This window comes from Alosa alosa, unplaced genomic scaffold (assembly GCF_017589495.1).
Source record: "Alosa alosa isolate M-15738 ecotype Scorff River unplaced genomic scaffold, AALO_Geno_1.1 AALO_1.0_unplaced_5, whole genome shotgun sequence".
Lineage (NCBI taxonomy): Eukaryota > Metazoa > Chordata > Actinopteri > Clupeiformes > Clupeidae > Alosa > Alosa alosa.
In genome coordinates this window covers 408,185-435,059 of record NW_025962652.1, presented here as the reverse complement: position 1 = coordinate 435,059, position 26,875 = coordinate 408,185, and the positions used below count along the sequence as shown (strand labels likewise).

The window sequence follows — 26,875 nt, the reverse complement described above, 5'->3', positions numbered from 1 at the left end:
TCTATATGAGTAGATATCTATTCAAATAACTAATCTCTATTTTTCTCATTTTTAAAATTTTCTATATTGGATGTTAATGTTGATAATAATTTCTAACTAGTTCCATAAATATTAGCAGATTTTGCAATACTTTTTGTTGGATCATTTTCTAAATTCTACTAAGTCTATAATATTTTATCTCAGAAATCAGGTGCTGTAACATCAATATCTTTATCTCCTTTATTACCTGAAAAATCCATTCTTGTAAACGATATATTAGACAAATCATTACTATTTTTATCTGGATTATTTTCTATTTTTCTACTTCTAGTTTTTAATATTTCTTCTATACTAATTTCTTCTAATTTTTTATCTTTTTCACAATCATCTATAATAGCATATGCACCATATCTTAACATTTTTTCAAACTATTCTTTATTTTCATTTACATGTTCACCTAATGTTAAACTAGACATTACAGCCTTATCTATACCCAATTTTTTAGAAGCTCTTTCAAACATCTAAGATTCATATGTATTTTTAGTAACTAATCTATAAACAGATACTTGTTTTTCCTATCCTATTCTATGACATCTTGACTATGCCTAAAGATCCTACTATGGATTTCAATCACTATCAAAAATAATAACTGTATCAGCCGCTGTTAAATTTAATCCTAATCCTCCTGCTCTAGTAGATAATAAGAAAATAAATTTATTCTAATCTGGATTACTAAATCTATCTATCATTCTCTATCTATCATCTCCTTTTGTACTACCATCTAATCTTTCATATGAATAATTATTAAGCTATAAATAATACTCGATAATATCTAATAATCTTTTCATCTAACTAAATAGTAAAACCTTATGTCCTTCTTCTTTTAATTTAGGTAATAACTTATCTAAGAAAATCATTTTTCCAGATGAATCAACTAAATAATCCACATTTAAATCATCTTCTTTATCTATTAATCAAATGTGATTACAACATTTTCTTAACTACATTTCAATATTTAATAAATTAGGTATTAAACTATTATTAGTAGATTCTTCATTTGATATTCTAATTAAAAAATTTTTATTTTTTTCATATATTGCTCTATAATACTATTTCTATATTCTTGTTAATTCACAATCTATAATAGTTTCTTCTTTAGGAGGAATACTATTTTCTACATTTTCTTTCATTCTTCTAAGTATAAAAGGGGAAATAAATTTCTATAATTCCTATACCTAAGACTATGTTTTAAGTTCACCAAATTTTTGTTTAAATAAGAATTTATTATTAAAATAATTATTATCTATAAAATTTAATAAACATCATAATTCTTCAATATTATTCTATATAGGTGTTCCTGTTAATACAATTCTATGTATTATATTTAAATTAACTATCGCATTAACTATTTTAGCTTTTGAATTTTTTAATCTATGTCCTTCATCAATAATAACTTCACTTCATTTAATCTATGTTAATATATCATTATCTATTTTAACTATTTCATATGTAGTTAATAAACAATTAAATTTATATAAATTTGGTTTATTAATCTAGTTAATATCATATTTAAATTCATTATCTATAATAATCTATCTTCCTTTTCTTCCCAATGAATCATGATATATAATACAGTTAAGATCTGTTCATTCTTCTATTTCTCTTTTTCAATGCTAAATAGTAGATAATGGAGCTATAATTAAAAATGGACCTCTTATATTATGTATTCTTAATAAATGTTCTAAAAATAATACGGACTAAATAGTTTTTCCTAATCCCATTTCATCTGCTAAAATACAATTCTATCTTCTTCATCATTTAGAAATCAATCAATTTAATCCTTCTATTTGATAATCTCTTAATACATGATTATTTTTATAAACTTTAACTTGTCTTAAATATTCTGTGTGATTTTTAATATATCATTCATCTCTTCATTCTAATGGAATATTAACTATTCTTAATGATAAATCTGTAGGTATTAAATTAAATCTATTATACTCAGCTATTTTCATTTCATCAACAATATCATTAATATCTTCTCATGTACTACTAGAATAAGGTAATCCTCCTCCTCATTTAACTAAACATTTTTTATTTTCAGTATCTATATTAAGAATTCTATCCACCTATAAATATTCTTGACAAAAATATTCTCCTCCATATAATTCATCATTAAGTACCTATATCTATTCTTTAGAATCATTAAAAACTCTCAATCTAGCTCTAACTACTCTTACAGGATAAATTTGTTCTAATTCATACTAAGTTAATCATTTAGAATGCATATAACTCTAATGAGAATCTTTAACATAATATTCTATATCTCTAACATAATCTGAAGAATTAGATTCATTTCTTTTTTTATAACAATTAATAAAATAATCTATATTATTAATATTTTCTACAATATCATCTAAATATTCATTATCAGATGCTATATTATGAAATAGTCCTACATCTTCTTTTTTATAACTTCTAGAATATAATACTTTTTCATATCTACAACCAAATATCTTTTCAAGTCTTGATTTATTTTCTTCTTCCTATTCTTCTTCTGTACTAGAAAATTCATACTATTCTATTTTTTTCTATTCTACTTTTTCTAATCTTATAGATTTTCTTCTTTCCTAATATTCATAATACTTATCATCATAATCTGATTCACTTTCACTCTCATCATCTGAATAAATTATAATATCTCTTCTTTTTCTATTTCTTAACTAAGAATTATAAGATACACTATAGGATCTTTTTAACTAATTACTTTCTCTTTCTGCTTTAATCTAATTCTAATATGTACTATTATAGAATAAATTTGAAAAATAACTTTCTGGTATAATTATATTAAATTTTGAAGCTTTTTCCTACATTTTACTACATAACCAATTATGAAAAATATTATTTTTTAAATTATAAAAAATACTATTCATTTTGTCCTAACATTCTTTAGGTGTATGTCTCATAGTTAAAACAGGATTTACTATTGCAGCTGTATTATTATTTGTTCCTTGATTGGTATTAGATAAAGATGCTAATAAAGCTGTAACTTCTTGTCTATTCCATCTTTCATCTTCAAAAAATTCAATCTAGTCGATTTGTTTCCTTATTTCTTCTATTTTATTAAATAATCCGACATCCATCTATCTGTCTATACTTAACATATCATCTTTAGTAAATTTTTGTAGTGGTTTATTGCAATCTGCATAATCTGGTTCATTAATATTCATATAGCACTAAAACCCTCCATATGGGGGGTTTCATAATATTTCACAGCGTATCTTTCTAAGTTTTGCACATCTACTACACTTATAATATTTTCAACAGGTTCTATTATCCATCACAAATTATATATAAAATAAAAAAAATAAAATTTTTTTTAATAATTAGAATTTAAATATAAAATAGCTATTAAATTCTTTTTAACTATTTTCCTTTTCTTTTTTAATTTAATTTTATTAAAAACTATTATAAATTTAATTTGTAAAATAATTTTTTCATATATTTTACTATATATTCAATTATAAAAATAATTTACTTTATTTTTTTAAATTTTGAATAATTAATATAATTATAATATATCTTATTTACTATTATTTATTTTTAATAAATAATAGTAAATAAGATATATTAATCATAGTTACTATAAAATAATATTCAAAATTTATAAAAATATTTAAAATAAATTAAAAACTTTATAGTTTTATAATAGTATAAATATATTTTGAATAATAAAATATATTTTTTCAAAATATTCATTAATTATTTTTATAATTTCTATATAATATTTTCTAATAACTATTAGTTAGATAAAAAATTTAGTTATATATATGTGAAAATATTTACAAATATAAAACCATTTTTATAATTTATTTATTATTAAAATTATATATATTATATTTATTCTAACTTGTAAAGAATTTTTTTATAAATCTAAAATTGTTATTATCAGTACAGTACTAATAATAAATAGAATTATCTCTATCTTTTAATATTATATATGTACTAACGTTGCATAATTTATTAATTTCTAAAATTTTTCTAAATAATCCTAGAATTCTTCTTTTCATTGCTTTTATTCTTTTTTGTTTATTATTAATATAATAAAATTTAAAAATATTTTTATTAAACATTTAGATTTATTATTATATTCTGAGTTTTATTGTGTTTTTAAAACAATCTATTTATTGTATTTAAAAATATATTAATTTTATTTTTTAAAAAAAATTAATTATTATTCTAATTTATCATATCATCTTCTATTCTATTAAATAAATGATAAGATTTTAATTTTTTAATTTTTATATTTCCTATATTTAAATTATATTCATTAAATAAAATATTATTAATATCTAAATTTAAAAAATCAAATAATAATAAAATTTTATTAGGTATAAAAGGATGTAACATTAATCCTAAATATCTAATATTAGATACTAGAAAATATAATATTAAATTGCAATAACTCTTTTTATCTTCATTTTTATTAAGACTTCATGGTTTTTCTATATCTATTAACTAATTCATTATAGCTGAAAATTCTAATATATATTTTATACTTTTAACAATCTATATATTATTCATTGAATTTATATATTCATTATATTTAATCTATAACTATGATTTATATTCCTATAATTCATTAAAATTATTATATTCCTATAATTCACAATTTTTAAATTTATTAATAAATCCTAATACTCTACTAATTAAATTACCTATATTATTCAACAATTCATTATTTATTTTTGACTAAAAATCTTTTCAAGAAAAATTAGTATCATGATTTTCTGGTCTAATATACATTAAATAAAATCTAAAAAAATCTATATCTATATTATTAGGTATAGAATCACAGAATATTCCTATATTTTTAGATTTACTAAATTTCTAATTTTCATACATTAAATACTATACCGCATTTATTGTTATCTTACTAATACCTTTATCTATATTTAAAAAACAAGTTGGAAAATTAATAGAATGAAATATTACATTATCTTTACCCATAAACTAAACAATTGATACATCATTCTAATATCATCAATTATTATAATCTTTATCTTTAATATTTTTATCTTTATAATAATTAGAAATAATAGAAAAATAACCTATAGGAGCATCAAATCATACATGAAATACTTTATCAAATTCGGGTATTTTAACACCTCATTTAATATCTCTACTAATACATCTAGACTATAATTTATTATTTAAAAATTCTTTTGTTATATCTATTGCTACTTTATTTCATGTTTTTAAATTATCCGAATTATTATAATAATTTAATAAATAATCTTGAAATTTGATTAAATTAAAAAAATAATGCATAGAAGAATATTTTATTGGTATTGTATTACATAAAATACATTTAGGTTCTAATAATTCTATAGCATCTAATATTTTAGAACAATAATCACATTGATCTCCTTTACTACTATTTTTACAATTAGGACAGATACCGATAACATATCTATCAGATAATGGCATAATACATTTATTACAATATAATTGTTCTAAATTTTTTTTATCTATATAATTATTTTTTTTTAATTTAAAATAAATTTCTTGACATATACTTATATGTAAATCATTATTAGTATTACCAAAATAATCAAGAGATATATTAAATTTATTATAAAATTCTTTATGTTTATTATAATTTATTTTAGATAATTCTTCAGGAGTAATATTTTTTTTCTTTGCTTCTATTTCTACTGCAGAACCAAAAGAATCTGCACCAGATATAAACAAAACATCTTTATTCATTAATCTACAAAATCTAGCAAAAACATCAGCTGATAATAAAGAACCAGTTATATTACCTAAATGTGGTATATTATTAACATATGGTAATGCTGCTGTTATTAATATTTTTTTATTAAAAATATTATTTTTTAACATTGATAAATTTATAAAATAAAAAAAATCATATAAAAAAATAAAAAAATATAATAAAAATATAAAATATTTGATAAAATATAAAAAATAGCCATAATATTATAAAATTTTATTTCTAAATTAATGTATGTTATTTTTACATAAAATAGTGTAAAATGTCATTAAGTTACTCTGAAGGTTTTTTATAGTGATTAACAGGTGGATTAAAGAAATTAAAATGACAAATTAGGGAAGATCCAGAGTTTATTGAAATGTTAACCTTGTATAAAAAAATATCTCCATTATTAAAAAAATTAATTTTATCAGATAAAGACTTAATTAGTGAATTTGAGTTATTAAAAAAGAAAACAATATTAATAAAAAATAAATTAAGAGAAATTGGTCAAGTATTTGAATTTGATAGTGGAGTTTTATCTTAGAATGAAAATAGATTTAATACTTTTATAGAGGAAAAAAATAATTGCAGTATAGGATTTGATTATAATTTAGATATTAAAAATATTAAAAAAGTTGATGATTTAGTTTATTCTTTTTTATTAGTAAAATAGAAATTATTAAATAATGAAAAAAAGAGAGAAGATAAATGGAAAACAACAAAAAAATAGGTAAAAGCTATATCTGATGTGACAAAATATAATATGAAATTAAAACTTATAATAAAAGATTATTTACAAATTAAAAAATAGTTATGAAAAGAATTAAGTGAAATCATAATGTATTTCAAAGAAAAAATTGCTTATTATAATAATGAATATTTTGAAATAAAAAAATATGATGTTCCTAATACTATTTAGTATATACCTCCAGATAATATAGATGATATTAAACAAACTATAAGTAATTTCAGTAATTCAACTGGAATACAAAGTAGATTTAATGATAATACACCACATCCTATTGTTACAGAACCACATGTAGTATCAGATGAAAGATTAGGAAAATTTTTAAATAGTAAAAATAATAATTTTAATAATAATAAATCATCTGAAGAAGAAGAACAAGGAGGTTATAATTTAGGAAAAATGTTATTAGATGCAAATTAGAAATTAGATAGTGAAATAGATTTAGATAAAGTATATAGAGATAGTCCAAAATCTCCTATTATTAATAGTAATATTAAATCAATAAATTCACCTAAATCTGGTAGTATAAAATAGTTAGATTCTTTATTAGATACATTCTTTACAGATGATGTTACTGCTTAGGATAATAATATAAATTACTAGAAAAATAAAAGAAAAGAAAGTTCTAAAATATCAACAATTGAAAAGAAAATGAGTAGTAATAATATAAATGAAATTTATAAAAATAAAATTAATAATAATGGAGATAATAATTAGAATAAAGAAAAAAATGAAGAAAAAGATTGGAAAAAGAAAATATCTGGAACAAAACCTACAACAGGTTATTATGCTTAGAATAGATATAATAGAAAAAAGTAAGAATATTTTTTATTAAATTTACTCGTTTTAACTAAATATACTTAGTTATTTTTCTTTTAATCATCATTGTTATTAATTGCTAGTTTTAACTATGAAATGAAATTATTTGAAAAACAATTACATGAATCATATCAATTATTTATATAAATATTCATTTTATTTTTATATTTTAAATTTCATGATTTTCTACAATATCTTTCTAAATATACTTGCATTGAATTTTTTTTACTATAACCAAATTCCAAATATATTGAAATTTTTTCTGAAGAATATAAAATATCTAATTCATTTTCTATAAAATAATTATCTATTTTTTCATTATTATTAAATGATTTTTTAGGTATAATTATAATACCACATTTAATAGTATCTTTTTTATCTATATTGTTTTTCTATACACTTAATTTATTAATTAATGCAATATCATTTATTATAAAAATATTATAATTTTTTTGAGGAAATAATATATAATAATCCTACTATGATGGATATGAAAATATTTGTAAATTAATAACATTTTTAAACATTTCTTTTATATAATTTGAATATTCATCATTAGAATTATTTATATTATATAAAAATAAAATAGGTAATTCATTATTCTATTGTTCTTTATTAGTAATTGATTTCATTTTATTTTTTATTTCAAAATATTTTGTTAAATAATATTTATATTTTATATAATAGAAAGCATACTTTTGTATAACAAATAATTTTCCATTTTCTTTTCATAATTTTTTTAATTTTTTTCATATAAATTTTTCTATGTCATCTAATTTATCTATTCAATTTTTAAATTGTTCTATATTATAAATTTCTATTGATTCTGAATCATTAATTTTAAATTATTTTTACTATATAATTTTATAATTTTATCTTCATTTTCATTTTCAATTTTCATTTCTTTTTTATCATTATTGTCATTATTATTTTTCAAATTATTATTAGATCATTGAATAATTGAATCTAATTTAATCTCATTATCAATATTTGTAAAATTATTATCATTTCAACTTAAAATTTGATTTCTTTCATTCTATAATTCAAAAGCTATTGATTCTACATTATCTGAAATAGAATTTTTCAAAAATTTTGGTCCAATTCCTATTTCAAATGGTCCTTCTGTAAAATCATTTTTCTATTTTATTCATTTTATTAAATTAATTGGCTATAAAATAATTTTTATAAATGCAGATGGAAATAATTTTTGTAATTTTGTTATATACTGTGAATAAGAAAATGTTATAAATAATATTAAACGTTTAAAATTTGATATTTGATCTTTTCTAATCTAATATAATATATATTTAACATTGTTTTCATTATAAATCTTAGAAATATATTGGTGAGATATTAGAGAATTATCTACTATAACTACAAAATTTCTCTTTCTTACTTTCATGATAATTTTATTATAATAAAAAATAATTTAATATTTTTAAAAATAAAATTACTAAAAAAAGAAAAAAATAATTTTAACTGAATAATTACAATAATAAAACAAAAATATAAATTAAATAAATTTTTTATTTTCTTTTTTATCTTTATAATTATTATATTTCTATTTTTTTCTTTTAATTTTATTATTCTATTTTTTACTTAACTGTTTTTAATATTTCTTTTATATCGAATATTTTTAAAAAGATTATATGTTTGAATAGAATAATCATCTTGTATAGGTAAATGAGAATTTTTATTAAAATTTTTATTTATTATTTTTAATTTTTTATTAAAATTTATTTCATTTCTTTCTTTATTCTTTTCTATTATTTTATCTGCTTCAATCATTATCTTTTTCATTATTTTTCAATATTTATTAACACTAATATAAATTTTTCTAAAAACTAATTTTCTACTTTTTAAATATTTTTTGATTATAGAAAATAATATATATAAATCTATTTTATTAAAATTATAGCTTTATATTAATAATTAATTTATATCTATTTTATTATTTCTATTATTTAATAATAATATTTACATTTCTAATTATAAAGATATATTTAAGATATTTTAATATTATAAAATTTACTAATTAATATAAACAAGCATTGTTACATGTGTTTGATATCTTAACTATAAAAATTTATTTAATAATATAAATATTTTTTAAGAAATTAAAAAAAATGAATAAAAAAATAATGATGAAATTCATAAGATTAGTAGATATGATATATAAAATTTTTAAAAAAAAATTTAAAATTTTATTTATTTAGATAGAGTTCATATCTCAACATATCTATTATTAAAAATAGTAATATAATATGGTATTTTAGAAAAATTATAATTAGGTAAAATATTTGTTATTATTCTTTTATTATTTTCATCAATAAATTTATTATTTTTTATAATTTTTATAATTTTTTTATATATTCTATTTTTCTTTATAATTATTGATTCTATATAATATTCTTTATCTTCTCTTGATAAATTAAAAACTGAAATAGGTATAATCTAACTAAATGTTTTATTATTAATTATATAAAAACTTTTAGAATAATTATATAAATTTAAAGATATCGGATCAAATAATAAAGATAATTTATATTTTAACGATGATTCTATATTCTCTATAAAAAGTCATGGTTTATCTCATATACAAATACATTTAACTTTATCTATTAAAATTAAAGTATCAAAAGATGTAGCTAAATTTCTATAAGTATATGAATATTTTTTATTTAAATGATAAATTTTTAAAGGATTATCAAATATTTTAACTAATAATCTATCATGAAATAATTCTATAAAATCTAAATTAATATGAGATAATAAATTTAATGAAAATGTATAAATAAGTTCTTTTGTATATAAATTATATATATTAAGTCTTATTTTATAATTTTTAATTTCCTATAATACTCCATTTGTATCATTTTCATAATATAAAATTACAACTCTATTATATCCTACTTTTAAATCTATAATATTTTTTTGCTAAATATTAAATTTTCTATTAGTAAATGTAAATAATTTCTCATATGACTTTAAATTAAATATAGAATATTTATATTTTGTCTATTCAAATAAAATAATATATTCTGATTTTATATTATATTCAACAGAACATGGTCATAAATATCCACCTGTATTTAATATAGGTACCTAAATAAATTCTATTGATTCTTTTCCATTTTTTAATACTGATTTTAAAAATACATTATAATAAAATAATTTTATTTTATCATTTTTATTATTTTGATATAGATATGCTACTACTAAACTATTATTTAATCTATTATAAAATAATGATTTTATATTTCCTTTAATCGGAAGAATTAAATCCTATCTATATAGAAATATTCTATTCATCGATTCTATATCTATCGAAAAAATTAAACATCTCGATGTATTTAATAAAATTAATAATATATTGTTTCCATAAAATATTGTTTCTTTTATATTTATAATATCTTGATTAAATATATTAAAATCCTTTATATCTATTTCTTTAATAGAATATATTTTATTTGTTAATAGATTTTCTTCATCGTTTTTAATTATATTCGTATATATCTTGAATCTATTAAATATTTTTTGATCTCTTTTCATCTTTTTAAATTTTTAGAATTCAAATTTAAAATTAATTAATTATTCGATTTTTTTATATCTAAATAATTACATGATACTATTAATTTTTTACATAATAATTTTAATTTTATAGTTAAAGAATGAATATTTTTATTTTTTATTTGTTTATCTATTGACTATATCAATAATTCGTTTTCTTTTAAATATTCTTCAATTGGTATTGTTGATTGCATTTATTATATATTAAAATATTGATAACTTTTTTTGTGATTTATCAACTCCTTCTATTCTATTTTTCTATGTCATATTATTTCCTATTAAAATATAATTTGTATTTTCATCAAAATTTAATAAAAAAATATTGTATTTTTTAGGTATTAATATTGTTTTATTTTTTTCTCTTATAAATAAATAAAATATATTTCTTTTTTCTAAAATTATTATACCTTCTTTATTTATTAACATTTTATTATTACTTTTTATAACTCTAATAATAGCTCCATGTAAATCTCATATTGAATAATTTTTAAAATTTGATTTAAGATTTGTTTTTCAATACTATATTCATATCTTATTAAGCTCTATTGCCTAATCATATGTAATTTTTACATTAAATTTAATATCTTTTATTTTTTCATTACCTAAATATGATTTTTTCTATATTTTATCTTTGTTTAAATTCTAATTACATATTCTTTTATTGCTCTTTAATGTCAAATGATAATTTTTAACCTTCTATATATCTTCCTTATTAATTTCTGGAATCATATCATTAAGTAAAAATTTAATATCATCTGTTATAGAATTAACATTCATCTTCGTATTTATATTTTTAATTTTCTAATAAAATATATTCTTATTATTTTTCATAACTAATTTAATTCAATAACACAAAACATAAATAAAAAAATGATAGATACTTATATAAATTTAGTTGATGAATTTAGAAATCTTTTACTCACGTATGAAAAAAATAATTATAAACAATTTTATTCAACAAAAATAGAACAAATTAAAACAACAACAATTTGTTTAGAAAAAATAGAAAAAATATTTATACAAGAAAATAATAAAAATAAAAAATTTATGCTACAAATATTAGATACTATGAATGATTTTTTTGAATTAATTTTAAGACAAATAGAAAATTATTTTCAAGAATTTTTAAAACCTATTGATGAAGCATCATTAGTTGCTGAAAATATGTTTTTATTAGCCTTGCATATATTTACTATATTAAAAAAATATAAAGTAAATAATAAAGAAATAGAAATAAATAATAATGAAAATACAGAATTTTTCTTAAAAAATTTAAATGAATTTCAAGATATAATAAAAGAAAAAATAATAAAAAATCTTAATGAAACAATAAAAATAAAAGAAAAAATTGAAGATAATATTATATTAACATATATTAAAACATTCAGAGAAATGAAATCATTAATAATTATAGATCAAAAATATTATAGAAAATCTATACTTAAAATAGTTCCCGATATAGATAGTACTAAAATTCTAGTAGAAATTATATGAAATAAATTAAAAAAAAGTATGAAAGAAGATATAGGTTTAATAAAAGAAAAATTAGATGATTTTAAAGTTTTTGTCTTATTTAATACAGAATTAATGACCTTGTTTAAACTCTCTTATTGCTTTCATCATTCTATTAAAATTTTAGATATAAAAAAATGATTTTATACTATAATAGATGATCATTTAAATATTGCTGAAGAAAAAATTCATGAAAAAATAGTAATTATAATAAATAATTATTCAGAATAGAAAACAGAAGAAAAAGAAAAATACTTTGTTATTACTATAAATATATTTAGATACTTATTAAATAGAGTTGATTCATTTTTAAAATTAGGATTAGGCTAGAATTAGATAATACTATTAGTAAAATATATTAAAAAATTCTTAATAGAAGCATTAATACAATATTATAATATAATAATTAATACATACTAGAAAAATCCAGAAATAAAATATACTATATTTAATGAATTAAATGGATTCTTATAGTTTATTAAAAAAATGAATGAATTTTATAAATATTTAAATCTTGAACAAAAATATTTAGACTATATAAAATATGAAGATATACTAATAATAAAAGATGAAAAAATAATTTCAGATCTTAAAATAATTAGAAATAAAATATCTAAAACTTATAAAAATTATAAAATGCATAGAAAAAATCTTTTAGATTTTATTATTAATCATTTTATTAAAGATAATTTATTTGAAAGTTTTTTAGAATTTATAGAAAATTAGGTTCGAGATAGATTATTAGATTAGGAAGAAATAGACGAATATTTAAAATTATTCTGAGAAGGATTAACAATAACATTAGATAAAATATCTGAATTATTTGTAATAGATGAAGATAGAAATGATTTTACTATAAAAGTTTATAAACATTTTTTAGAAAAAATAGAAAATTTTTTAATACCAAAATCTAAAGATAATGTTATAAAAAATATTGTTATTATTTTACAAATAAAAGAATTAATTAATATATTAATAAAATATTTTATTAATATACATGATGTAGATGAAAAAATATTAAATAATTTAGATATTAAAAAAAGATTAGATAGTATAATAGAAATATAGATAAATCCACCTGAATATATTTTCTTTATATTTAAAAGTATCTATTGACATTATAATGAATTGAATTTAAAAGATAATGAAGAAAATAGAAAAAAATACTATCCTTATATAAGCTATTCTTGTTTATATCATATTCTACATTATTATTCTGAATCTAATAATGATTTAGAACTATTAGCAAAAATAGAATATTTCATGGAAGAAAATAATGAACATAATAGAAATAAAAGTGATACTTATTTCTTTTAAAAAAATTATAAATAAATAGAAATCTGAATATCTAAATTTAATTAAATATAAAATATGTTGTTATTTAATTATATTATATTTATCTTTTTAATTTTTTGTTTTTGTCTCCTCATTGTCATTCTACTATAGACTTTCTTCTTCTTTATTATTATTTTTATTAATAATATTTTGTAACTTATTATAATAACCTTCATACTATATATAAAAATCTATATTAATATTTTCCTATAAAAATGTTAAAAGTTCTTCCTTAAAATTATTATCTAATAAATTCTTATTATTATATATAATTTCTTCCATAATATTTTTTCAACTTTTCATCTAATTTATTTTAATTTCTTTATCTTTATAAGACTATTCTATCTAATAATAATCATTTGAAATATCAATTTCTATTTTTTTGACAAAATTATTATATTTTCCTAATAATTTATCAGTTAATCTCATTAAATCTATTTCACTTATTTTATTTATCTAAATATTTTTAATATTAATTTCTTCCTCCATATTAATACTTAATAAAATACTAATCTAACTATTAAAATATAATGTATATATTATTTCATTATTATAACAAATATATGTGTTTTTTGATTTAGGAACTTTTACATTAATTTCCATAGGTAATTCATTCCCTTTTTTAACAACCTATATTTCTTTCTAATCATATCTAATAGTAAATAAACTATTTGTCTCTATTTTAAATACATATTTCTATAATAATTTCTTACCTAACATTAATGCAGAATTTAATACACATCCAATAGCTAATGCTTCATCCACATTAAGTGTTGTAAATATTTCTACTTTTGGAAATTTCTTATATAATGTTTCTTTAATACCATATAATCTACTTCCTCCTCCTACTATTTCTATACAATCAATATCATAAATATTCTCTATATATTTTTCTAAATCAAACTAAATTCAATCTCTTGTTAAATTATAATTAAGATCATCCTCTAATAATTCTATATTTAATGACGTGTGATCAATAGTTGATAATATTTTTTTAGATTTATCAATAGCATTAAATATTTTTTTAATTTCTTTATTACTAAACTCTAAATTATTATCATTTTTTATTTTTTCAAATATACTAACATCTACCATATGACTACCTATTGCTCTAAAACATTTTTTATCAACCTATAAAATTTTATTTCCTTTTTTAATTAATATACAATAAGATAAATAATATTTTCCACAATCTAATATTAAAATTTTATTATATTTATCTATCTAATGTTGATTTAATATTATATGCGTTAATGATAATGAATTCATATTGCTTTTTATACAAACATTTGAATTATATGTTATTTGTTTTAATAATAATTTTAAACTCTACTTCTATTTATAATTATAAATATCTGGATAATTTATTGTTATAGTATGTATTTTAGTTTCTAATCCTTTTTCTATCCTATTCTTAATAAAATTAAAAAACATTAATATATTATTTCTTATAGCTTTTTCATCCATTGTCTTTTTTATTATAGGATTGATTAATATATCTATATCTTTTTCTTCTAAATTTTCATAATCTAATAATAATGGTATTGATGTATATGAATTATTAATATTAGATATTAATTTTGACTTAGATAATTCACCAAATAATCTTTCATTCTCAGTAAATGAAATTGCTGATATAATATTTCTACCACCTGTTTCATTTAATAAAATATCAAATGTTTTTGTATTAACAAAACTTATTACTGTCTTAGATGTTCCAAAATCAATTCCAATAATTGACATATATATTCTGATAAAAATATATAAACTTTATATTTTTTTTAAAAATTAATTTAATAAATAAAATAAAATAATTACTAATTTTTTTTAAAACCCCTAATAATTATTTTAAGTTTATTTTATTTTCTTAGGTTATATTAACCTTAAAATTTAAATACACAAAATTATGGGAAACGAAGAAAGAACTGAGAAAGGTATACCCCCAAGAATCTGTGATAGTAGAAAACAAGATAAATTGATATATTATCAAGTTCATAAATTATTGGGTAAAGGTGGTTATGCAAGATGTTATGAAGTCGTAGAAGAAGAGTCAAAAAATGTATATGCATGTAAAATAATAGATAAAGATAAAATATTATCAAAAGAAAGGAATAAATAGAAATTATTATCAGAAATAAAAATTCATAAATCTATATAGCATAATAATATTGTTTAGTATATAAAATGTTTTGAAGATAAAGATTTTGTATATATTTTACTAGAATTATGCTAGAATGAAACATTAAAGGATTTATTAAATAGAAGAAAAACTTTAACAATATTTGAAGTAAAATATTACATGTTATAGTTAATAGAAGCTATTATTTATTTACATAATAATAAAATAATTCATAGAGATCTTAAATTAGGAAATATCTTTATACATGATAATTTCAAATTGAAAATAGGTGATTTTGGTTTAGCTGCAAAATTAAAATCAGAAAATGAAAAGAAAACTACAACTTGCGGTACTCCTAATTATATAGCTCCTGAAATAATTTCTATAAATAATAAAGAAGGTCATTCTTTTGAAGTAGATATTTGATCCTTAGGTGTTATTTTTTATACTTTATTATTAGGATTACCTCCTTTTGAAACTTCTCAAATAAAAGTAACTTATAAAAGAATTAAATATAATGACTATAGTTTCCCAGATAATTTTGATGATATAGAAGCAAAGAAAATAATAACTAAAATGTTAAATCCTAATCCTGTTTTGAGACCTAAAATAGAAGAATTAAAAAAAGAAGATTATTTTAAAGAAGTATTAAAAAATATTGATATTATAGTATTACCTGATCATAGTTTATATAGAATACCTATAAAAGAAGATCTAAATATTATTATACATGATAAAGATTTAAAATTTTATAAAAGAAGAGTTAGAGATAAAAAATATAAACATGAACAAGATGATCAAGAACAAAATAATGATTAGAAAAAAATTATAGAAACTTGCGTTAAAATACCAGAAGATTGAATAAATAATAATTTAAAAGAAAATAATTTATAGAATAATAATGAAAAATTAATATATTTACATATTAAAAAATATTTAGATTATTCATAGAAATATGGTTTCTCATATATACTATCTGATGGAACATTTGGAGCATATTTTAATGATGTTACTAAAATGGTATGTTTAAAATCTACAAATATTAAATATATAGATGAAGAAGCTAATATAATAGAATGTTCAAGATATTCTATACAAGGTAATAACGATTTAAGAAAAAAAATATTGTTAATGGAACATTTTAAAAAATTTTTATTAAGTATTAATAGTAATGAATTAGAAAATAAAAAAATAAAAACATCTAATGGAAGAGAACATATTGATAGAGTTATTAAACATAAAAGTGGTGATATATTTGTATTAAGTAATAAAAATATATGCGCTTATTTTATAGATGGTTCTGAAATTTTAATAGTAAGAGGATATCAAGAAATTGTAAAAGCTATTATATTTATTAATAGACATGGAAAATAGTATGAATATATAATTGATAATGAAAATATAATGGAAAAAATAAAAACAGAAAGAACTGATTTGTTTAAAAGATATTCATTTATTAAATCTATAGTAAAAATAAAAAGTGAATAATTAATTTTAATAAACGATTTAATTAATAATTTTTTTAATTAATATTAATTGATATTTTTTATATGAAATCGATTCTTCTAAATATAATTCTAAATTTTGATTTGAAAAATTTCTTGTTTTTAAATTATATCCTGTTACAGTATCTCCTACTGAAATATTATAATTAAAAATAGCTAATGAATTATATTGATTTTTTCCACTTTTATCCATACATATAGTATTATAAACAATATAATTACTATTTTGACATCTATTTAATATATCTAACTATATAATGATATACTCTTCACTTGATTCATCTTTATTAAATAATATATCTATATTATTTTCTATTTCTTGATATAATTTCTATTTCAAATAAATAGTCTAACCCGTAATAGGATTTAATAAAATTAATGATTTTGTAACTTTAATACAAAATAAAATATTATCATTACAATTTAATTTATGTTTCATATTATTATTGTTAATAAATATTAAATCCTATTTACATATTGGTAATATATCTATCTTATATGTAAAACTATAATATTCTATATTAGACTTAACATCAGCTGTTACTAATTTTCTACTTTTAGTTTCTTTTAATACAGGAATAATTTGTTTTATTCTATTAACTAATAAATTTGCAGTTTTTCTATCTCCAAAAAATAAATCTATTCCATTTGATACTGATTCTAATTTATTTAATTCTGTATTAAAAAATTCTTTACTATTTATCAATTTCTATTCTAAATATAATAATGTTCTTCTATATATAGATTTCTATCTTATCTATATTAATGTAGTTCATGTATGTGGAGTATAAGATCTCTAACAATCAATACATTGTTTATTAACTATATCTATATATACTAATAATTCTTTACAAATTATTAAATTATCAATATTTCTCTCTAATAATAATTTAATTTCAAATTTTCTTTCATATAAATCTCTTAATATAATATTTAAATCTGTAATTTTTATATCTTTTTTTAACTTTAATTTTTTTAAACATATAGCTAATACTTGACCATCTTTTCTATTATCGATATTTTCATTAACATGTCTTGTTCATTTATTTCCTATACCTTCATAAAATCTTCTACATCCTTTTGTACATCTTTCTATAAAAATATTATCAACAAGATTTTCTCATTTATACTAATCACATTGTAATAAACAATTATTGCATCTATATTTATCATTTGAAAAATCTATAGATGATCCACATACAGAACAATCTAAAATATAATCTAATTTCTATCCAGACTTTATATAATCAGATAACATTAATTTTATATAAAGTTTATGATAAAAATAATTTTATTTAAAACACATATAATAAACTATAATAAATAGAGCTATAATAAAAAATATAGATGCTATTATTCTTCAAACTCTATTAGACATTATTTCTCTTCATATACTATATAATACTTCATCTGCCTATCTTATTAAATATTCCAATGTATTTAAATTAGATCTTGAATGAGCCATAGTTTCATTCTATATATTTAAATTTCTTAATGTATTTAAAGCTTTCTCTTCAGAATCTAATAAAGATTTATTAGCTCCTATTAATCCTCTAATATCTTCATCTTTCTTATAATTACTATTATTAAATAAAGAATTCTTTTTCTAATTATTTATTTTTTCATCAATAGTTTCCTATAACTAATTTAATCTTTTTTTATAATAATTAATATCTATTTTATCAGACTTTAATGAAATAACTTCTCTTTTTAATAATTTAAATGTTGTTATTGCATTATTTATTTTTTTCTAATATTCAAATTCATTATTTAAAAAATCATAATTAGATTTAATATCATTCTCTATTTCTGATAAATATTTATTTAATTCCTCTTCTAAATCATACGCATATTGGTACTTTTCATCATTTTTCTTCATTACAAAACACTAAATTAGTGCAATAATAATGTATAAAAAAATAATAAATTATATGTCGATATTTCTACATTTAATTATATTTATATTTATATTTTTAATCGGAAAATATATAATTAATAAAAATAAACCAGATATTTTTTATGATTTTGGATTTTTAAGAATACTTATAAGTTGTTCATTTGTTTCTATTATTTTATTATCTATTTCTATATATGGATTTATAATAAATTCTGATTATTTAAAAGTATGATTAATACCTGTAAATATTATTTTGTTCATAATGGAAGAGACATTTTTATTACATGTAATGATAGGATATTCTGTATATGAATATATTATTTTAAATATTCTTTGAATAACTGGAGAAACAGAACAATAGATAAATTTTTTAGATAATTTTTTTTATAAAATTTTAAATTGCTCAAATTGAAATGGTTTAGATATAGAAGGTAGTTGCTATACAGAAATAGTAAAAATACTTGATAATAGATTGGTTTTATTTGGTACAATTGGATTTATGTATCTAATAAATTATATTTCTTTATTAGAAATGCTAGAAATATATAGTTATTTAATTTATTAAGATTTTATTTTTTTAATTTTATCGGATAATTTAATATTTAATATAAATATAAGAATTAATTATACATAAATCAATAGAATTTTATGTCAAGTATCATTTTTTTAATAAACATTATATATTTAGTAAATAATAATCCACCATGACCATCTTATTGGTCAGAATAGTATGATGATTATAAAAATGTAAGAATTAAATTTAAAACATTTTTTGGTATTATTATAATTTGATTTATATTAGCATGTTCCTGATTAATAATAAATTATATAAAAAATTATACAATAAGAAAATTAAAAATAAATAATCTAAATCCAGTTCCTGTTCAAGAAAGAAATAAAGATTTGTTAAAAAATTTTATAGAAATTAATTATAAAACAACAAAACAAAAAGAAATCTAAATAAATTTTTTTTTAAATTAATTAATTATTTTATAATGTAGAAGTTGGTGATTTAAAAAACATTGAATTAGGTGTTGAAAAATTTCTTTCTGTATTAATATCATCAAATTCAAATTCATAATAAGTAGTTTTTTCATAATTCTTTTCTACTAAAAATAAATATACTATAAAAAATACTATTAATATAATTGTAGTATATATTACCATTTTTTTCTACAATTTCTCATTCTTTATTTTCCTCTAAATCATACTTTGACATCTTAATATTATAATAAATATATATGGAATAAAAATATTTTTATATATGTTCCGATTCTTTATATTTATTATACCCGAATGATTTTTATATAAATTTATTTATTAACTACATAATTTCTATATCACTACTATATATATCTATTAATATATTTTTTATATTATTATTTCAAAATTCTTTAAATTCAAATCTAACTATATAAAAAAATAATTCTAAAAAGACATATAATAAATCATTCTAAATATTATTAATATATCATCATATATTATCTAACATCTATAATGATATATCAATCTATTTATATAAATTATTCTAACTAAAATTATATCTATTTTTTATAAAAGTATGTATTATATAAACTACTTCCTTAGTTCGCTAATCATCTAATATTAATTTCTAATATCTTATCTTAGATAATAAACAAAAAAATGAACTGATAATATATTTTTCATTATTTATTTCATTAAATAATATACTTATTACATATTCCTCATAATAAATTAACTATTTATTTACTATTTCATAATAATTTAAAAGAATTAATTTTTCATATTCTATATCTAAACTATCTAATTTATTATATTCCTTTATTAATATTTTAAATTTTCATAATAAATACTTAAATTTACTATAAAATAATTCTGAACTGTTTATTAATAATTCCATACTATATTTTTCATTCTTTATTATCTAATATTTATATAATATATAATTTATTTTATCTTCTATATAATTAAAATCTTTATAAAATATTTTCTATAATTTTATTTTTATTAAAATATCTATAATATATACCTTAATAGAAGTACTATTTTCTTCTATACAATCATTTAATCATAATAATAATATTTTTTTTATTATTTTCTTATATCTATATACTAAAATATTATTAAATGTTAAAATATTATATATAAACATATGAACAAAATCTCTAACAGTATACTACTACTAATTTATTTTCATATAAAATTTCTCTAATCATTTAACATTCTTATAAGTCGTAAATTTCTAATTCTACATATCATTATTTTTATTTAAAAAATTTATAATATCAATTCATCTATTATTAAAAATAATAAATTCTATCTATTTTAAAAATTTATACATATTATACTAAAATTGAAAATTTATTATTTTTAATTTACCCATTATAGGTATTATATTTTGATTAAATTTAATATCTTTTAATTTAAATAAATTTAATCCTTTATCTATAAAATTTCTTATAATTCCCTCTTTTAATACTTTTCTTAATTTAATATTCTTTTTAATATAATAATTTAAAATTCTTATACCTTCATAAAAAAACTAAACATTATTTTTTCTAAAACTTAATAAAATATATGATTGAACAAGTAACTTAATTCCCCATTTACATTTAGAATTATCTTTTATTATTTTCGTCAACTATTCTATAATTTTATATATATCATCATTCGTATTAGATATATTTAACTAAGTTAATAAAATACCTTTAAAATTAACCTTTTCCTTTTTCTATTTTAAACATATATCAATATATTCTTCATTTTCTATCATATCTTCATTAAAATTTTTTATTATTAATTTACTAAACATTAAATATGATAAAATTGATATTTTTAGTATAAAAAACAATATTAAATCTAATCCACAAAAATAAATAAAGAAAAATAATGGGTGAAAAAAACATAACAGATATAAAAGTATCAAGTGACATAGAACATAAAAACACTAACAATATGGGTGAACTATATAAAATTGATCAAGTAAGCATAAAATTGGTTATTATTGGAGATGGAGCAGTTGGTAAAACATCTGTATTAACTAGATATGTAAAGAATGAACAAATAAATAACTATCTACCAACAATATTTGATAATATTAAAGTGACCATGACTATTGCTAATGTACATGTTGGATATGTATTATGAGATACTGCTGGTCAAGAAGATTATGATAGATTAAGACCATTATCTTATCCAGATACAGATATTTTTCTTTTATGTTATGCTATAGATAATCCTGCAAGTTTTGATTCAATAAAAGAGAAATGAATACATGAAATAAGAAGAAATTGTCCTGATACCCCATGTGTTTTATTGGCAACAAAAGGTGATTTAAGAGAGGACAAAGAAAATCAAACTTTAATATCAACAGTTCAAAGAAGAAATCTTGAAAAAGAAATAAAAGCAATTGAGTCATTTGAATGTTCATCATTTTATGATAGTTCAGATAGTAAATTAGAATGTAAGTCTATAAAATATATATGTAATTTCATGGCAGAAAAGGTTTTTGAAGTTAAATGATCCAAAAAAAATAAAGAAAATGAAAAGAAGAAAAAGAAATGTTAATTTCTAAAATTATGAGGGTTAATTAAATAAGTATTATTTTCAATAAAACACAAAATAAATGATAATAATTTGTTTAATTTATTTCATATATTATATATATACTTCAGAAAATAGTATTATAAAAGTAAAAATGGACCTATTAATAGGTCAAAAATCCCAATAGATAACATTTTTGTTATATCATAATACTGTACCAAAAACTGTAGAAAATTTCTTAGCATTCTGTAGAGGAATTAAAATAGATGGTAAAATATATAGCTATAAAAATACAGTTTTTCATAGAATTATTCCTGATTTTGTTGCTCAAGGTGGTGATGTTGTTTCTTAGAATGGTTTTGGTTTCATATCTAAATATGGTAAAAAATTTGAAGATGAAAATTTCATATTAAAACATAGTGAAAGAGGTATGTTAGCAATGGCTAATGCAGGTCCTAATACTAATGGAAGTTAGTTCTATATTACATTAAGAGATTTACCTCATTTAAATGGAAAACATGTAGTATTTGGTAAAGTAATAGATAGCAATGATGTATTAATAAATATAGAAGATACAGGATATAATAAACATAATAAAGTTACAATATTAGACTGTTGAGAAGAAATAGATTATTCTAAAAAAGAATTATAATAATTAATTAAGTAATAAAATAAATACAAAAATAATATTTATTTAAAATTGACATAATAACTCTCATTGAGATTGTGTAAAGTCTTTCTTAGACATATTTTCATATTGTATTTGCATTTTTAAAGGAGTATATGATTCCTTATCTTTATCTAAAACAAATGGTGCTTTTAATTCCTTTATTTTAAACTTCTCTCAATCAAATCCTAAAAATCAATCGTGATTTCTTATTTCATTTCAATTCTCTTTTCCTGTACCTAATCTCTTATAAGGATCTCTAATTAATATTTTTTCTAATAAATCTACTAATTTAGATGAAAAAGTAGGAGGATATATTATTGTATCATATAATATATGTGTAATTAATTCCATCTCATCATTTGCTCTAAATGGAGGATAACCAGCAGTAATTTCATATAGAAATATTCCAAAACATCATATATCAACAGGAAATGTATGACCAGTACCTGATATTAATTCTGGTGCTAAATAATCTGGTGTTCCACATATAGTAAAAGTTAACTTATCCTATTTTATTTTTTTAGCAAATCCTAAATCAACTAATTTAGTATAACCATCCTAACATAATATAACATTTTCAGGTTTTAAATCTCTAAATACTATATTGTTTTTATGCATTTCAGAAAATGCTTCTAATATACCTGCTCCATAAAATCTACTAGTTGATTCATCAAATCTACCTTTTTTTCTTAAAAATGAAAATAATTCTATACCTTTAGCATATTCTAATAATAAATGTAAATATTTTTTAGTTTTAAATGTTCCTAATAAAGTTATAATAAATTGATTGTTTAATAATAATAAAGAATTTTTCTCATTTAATACATGCTATAACATATTATTCTATAGTATTAAATCTATCTTTAAAGATTTTAATGCATAGCTATTATTTTCATAATTAACATAATAAACAGTCCCAAATGCTCCTGAACCTAATTCACCTTTTACTTTAATATTTTCTACATTAATCTTCTTTAAATAAACATCTACAGGTATTATTTTATTATAATCTTCCATTTTCTCCTATAATACATCTTCTAAAGATCCTAATAATCTAATAAATTCTTCTCTATCTAAGCCAAACAATACAGTATCAGTAAGACATTCTATAGTAGCATTTCTTTTCTCTTTTTTAAGTAATGCTTTTTCACCTAAATATTGACCTTTATTTAAGGTTGTTAATACGGATTTCTTTTTTTCATCTATAACTCTAACTTCACCTAATTTTATTATGAAAAATGTATTTCCTTCTTCTCCTTGTTTGAATATTATATCATCTTTTTTATATTTTATTTCTTTTAATTCTAATGCTAATATAAAATATTCTCTATTTAATAATCCACTAAGAATAGGAACTTGTTTTAAAAATTCCATTCTTTCTTCTAAACTATTTTTACTTATAGAATATAAAAACATTCTAATAGAACTATTTTTTAATATAAAAACTTCAGTAGTATATCTATAAGTAAATATAGTAGCATTTCTAGGAGCATTATATATTAATGCTAATTCACCAAAGTAACATTTTTCTTTTAATTTTATTAATTTAACTTTATTTTTATTATTTTCTACTTCTATTTTAACTTTACCACTGTTAATAATATACATTCTATCGCCATAATCACCTTTTTTCATAATAACAGTATCTTTAGGTATAGTTTTTCTATAAATTTCTGTTTTAACAAAATGTTTTAGCTTATTAAGAGTATAAGAATTTTCAGAAAAAAATCTTTTTCAAGGTATAACAGATATTAACATATTAATTTCTGAATCTGATTTTTCATAATTTTTAGATTTACTTTCTTCTTTTTTAACTGGAGTAAATATTGCTTTTCTTTTAGGAAAATGAATATCAAAATTAGAGTCAATAATTTTTTTAAATACATCATATGTCATTTTTAAACATTTAAGAGTAGTAAGTGCTGTTATAGTAGCTGATCTTGTTTTTCCTGTTAATAAAGAATATTCGCCAAAATAATCACCCTATTCAAGAATAGAAACAGATTTATCACTATTATCTTTCTATTTAATAGAAACATTTGCTCTACCTTCTAAAATCATAAAAAATGCATTTCCTTCATCTCCTTGTTTAACAACTATATTATTTTGAGTAAAAATAATTTCTTTTAATAAATAACCAATAACTGCTCTTTGTTCATCAGTTAGTTTTTTGAATATATTTACATTTTTTAATTTCTAACCTATTTCTTCATTTTTAGGTTCAGAAGATAAATTTTTTATATCTAATATTTTCATTAGTGATATTTAAACTGATATTTTTATTAAATTTAAAAAATAATTAAAAAAATTCAAAATTAATTATATTAAACTATTATAACAATATATTTTTTATTCTAATTAACTTTGAATCGTTATCATTCAATTTTTTTATCTATTCTATTAATTTTTCTTTAAGAGATGAATCATTGTTTGAAGTAATAGTAGACTATGAATTAGAAGAATATGATGATGAATGAGAAAATGACGATGGTTTATGTGGTAAAGAAGTTGTTGTTGGTTTATTAATTGAAGATGGATTTGATACTGGTTTTACTCCTTCTGATACTTTCTATTGACTTTCTTTTGCTTTAGCCTTCTATTTTTTCATTAATTCTAATAAGAAAGGATCTTTTATAGCTGCTTCTTTTTCTTCCTATGTTTTTTTAGCAAATGGATCTGTTTTATCTTTAGTTACTGTCTTTTTTAATTTAAACCCGCCTTTATTTATATCTGATAAAAAATTAACTCCTCCACCACCAAAAGGATTAAATGGTGCTGCTGCTGGCTTAGGCTAAGTAGGCTAAAGTATAGGTGATGCTGGTTTAGGCTAAAGTATAGGTGATGCTGGTTTAGGCTAAAGTATAGGTGATGCTGGTTTAGGCTAAAGTATAGGTGATGCTGGTTTAGGCTAAAGTATAGTTGTTTGTCTCTAATGCTAATCTAATGGAGAAATTGTTTTTGTTGGTGCTTTAAGTATTGATGGTATTGATGGTATTGGTGGTATTGATTCATCTCTTTTATTTATATTTAAATTTTCTAATTGTCTTTTTTTCATTTCATCATATTGATTTTTCAACTCAGATAGGGAAAAATTTACTCAAGCAGGCATACCTTTTTTTCATACTTTTAAATTCTATTTATTTTGATTATATAATTCAAATATGAAATTAGAATCTACTGGACCTAAATAGTTTGTTAATCCTTTATAAAAATAAAATCACTTTTCTGACATAAATTTTGTGTTTTATCCAAATTAATATATTTAAAAAAAACGAATCTTGATTTTTCATAAAAATATCACTAATTTTAGTATAGATAAAAATCAACCTATAAATATTTAACACGAAAAATGGCAAGAACAAAATAGACAGCAAGAAAGATAGTAGCATCAAAAACACCAAGATCATTAATAGCAACAAA

The 26,875-nt window shown here is 18.2% G+C and overlaps 2 pseudogenes; one reads left to right on the top strand and one right to left on the bottom strand.

Moving 5' to 3' along the window:
- Window positions 1-436: 436 nt before the first annotated feature.
- On the bottom strand, window positions 437-21,625 carry LOC125290454 (annotated as a pseudogene).
- Window positions 21,626-22,197: 572 nt separating this feature from the next.
- Window positions 22,198-26,875, top strand: part of LOC125290453 — a 62,827-nt pseudogene continuing 58,149 nt past the window's right edge.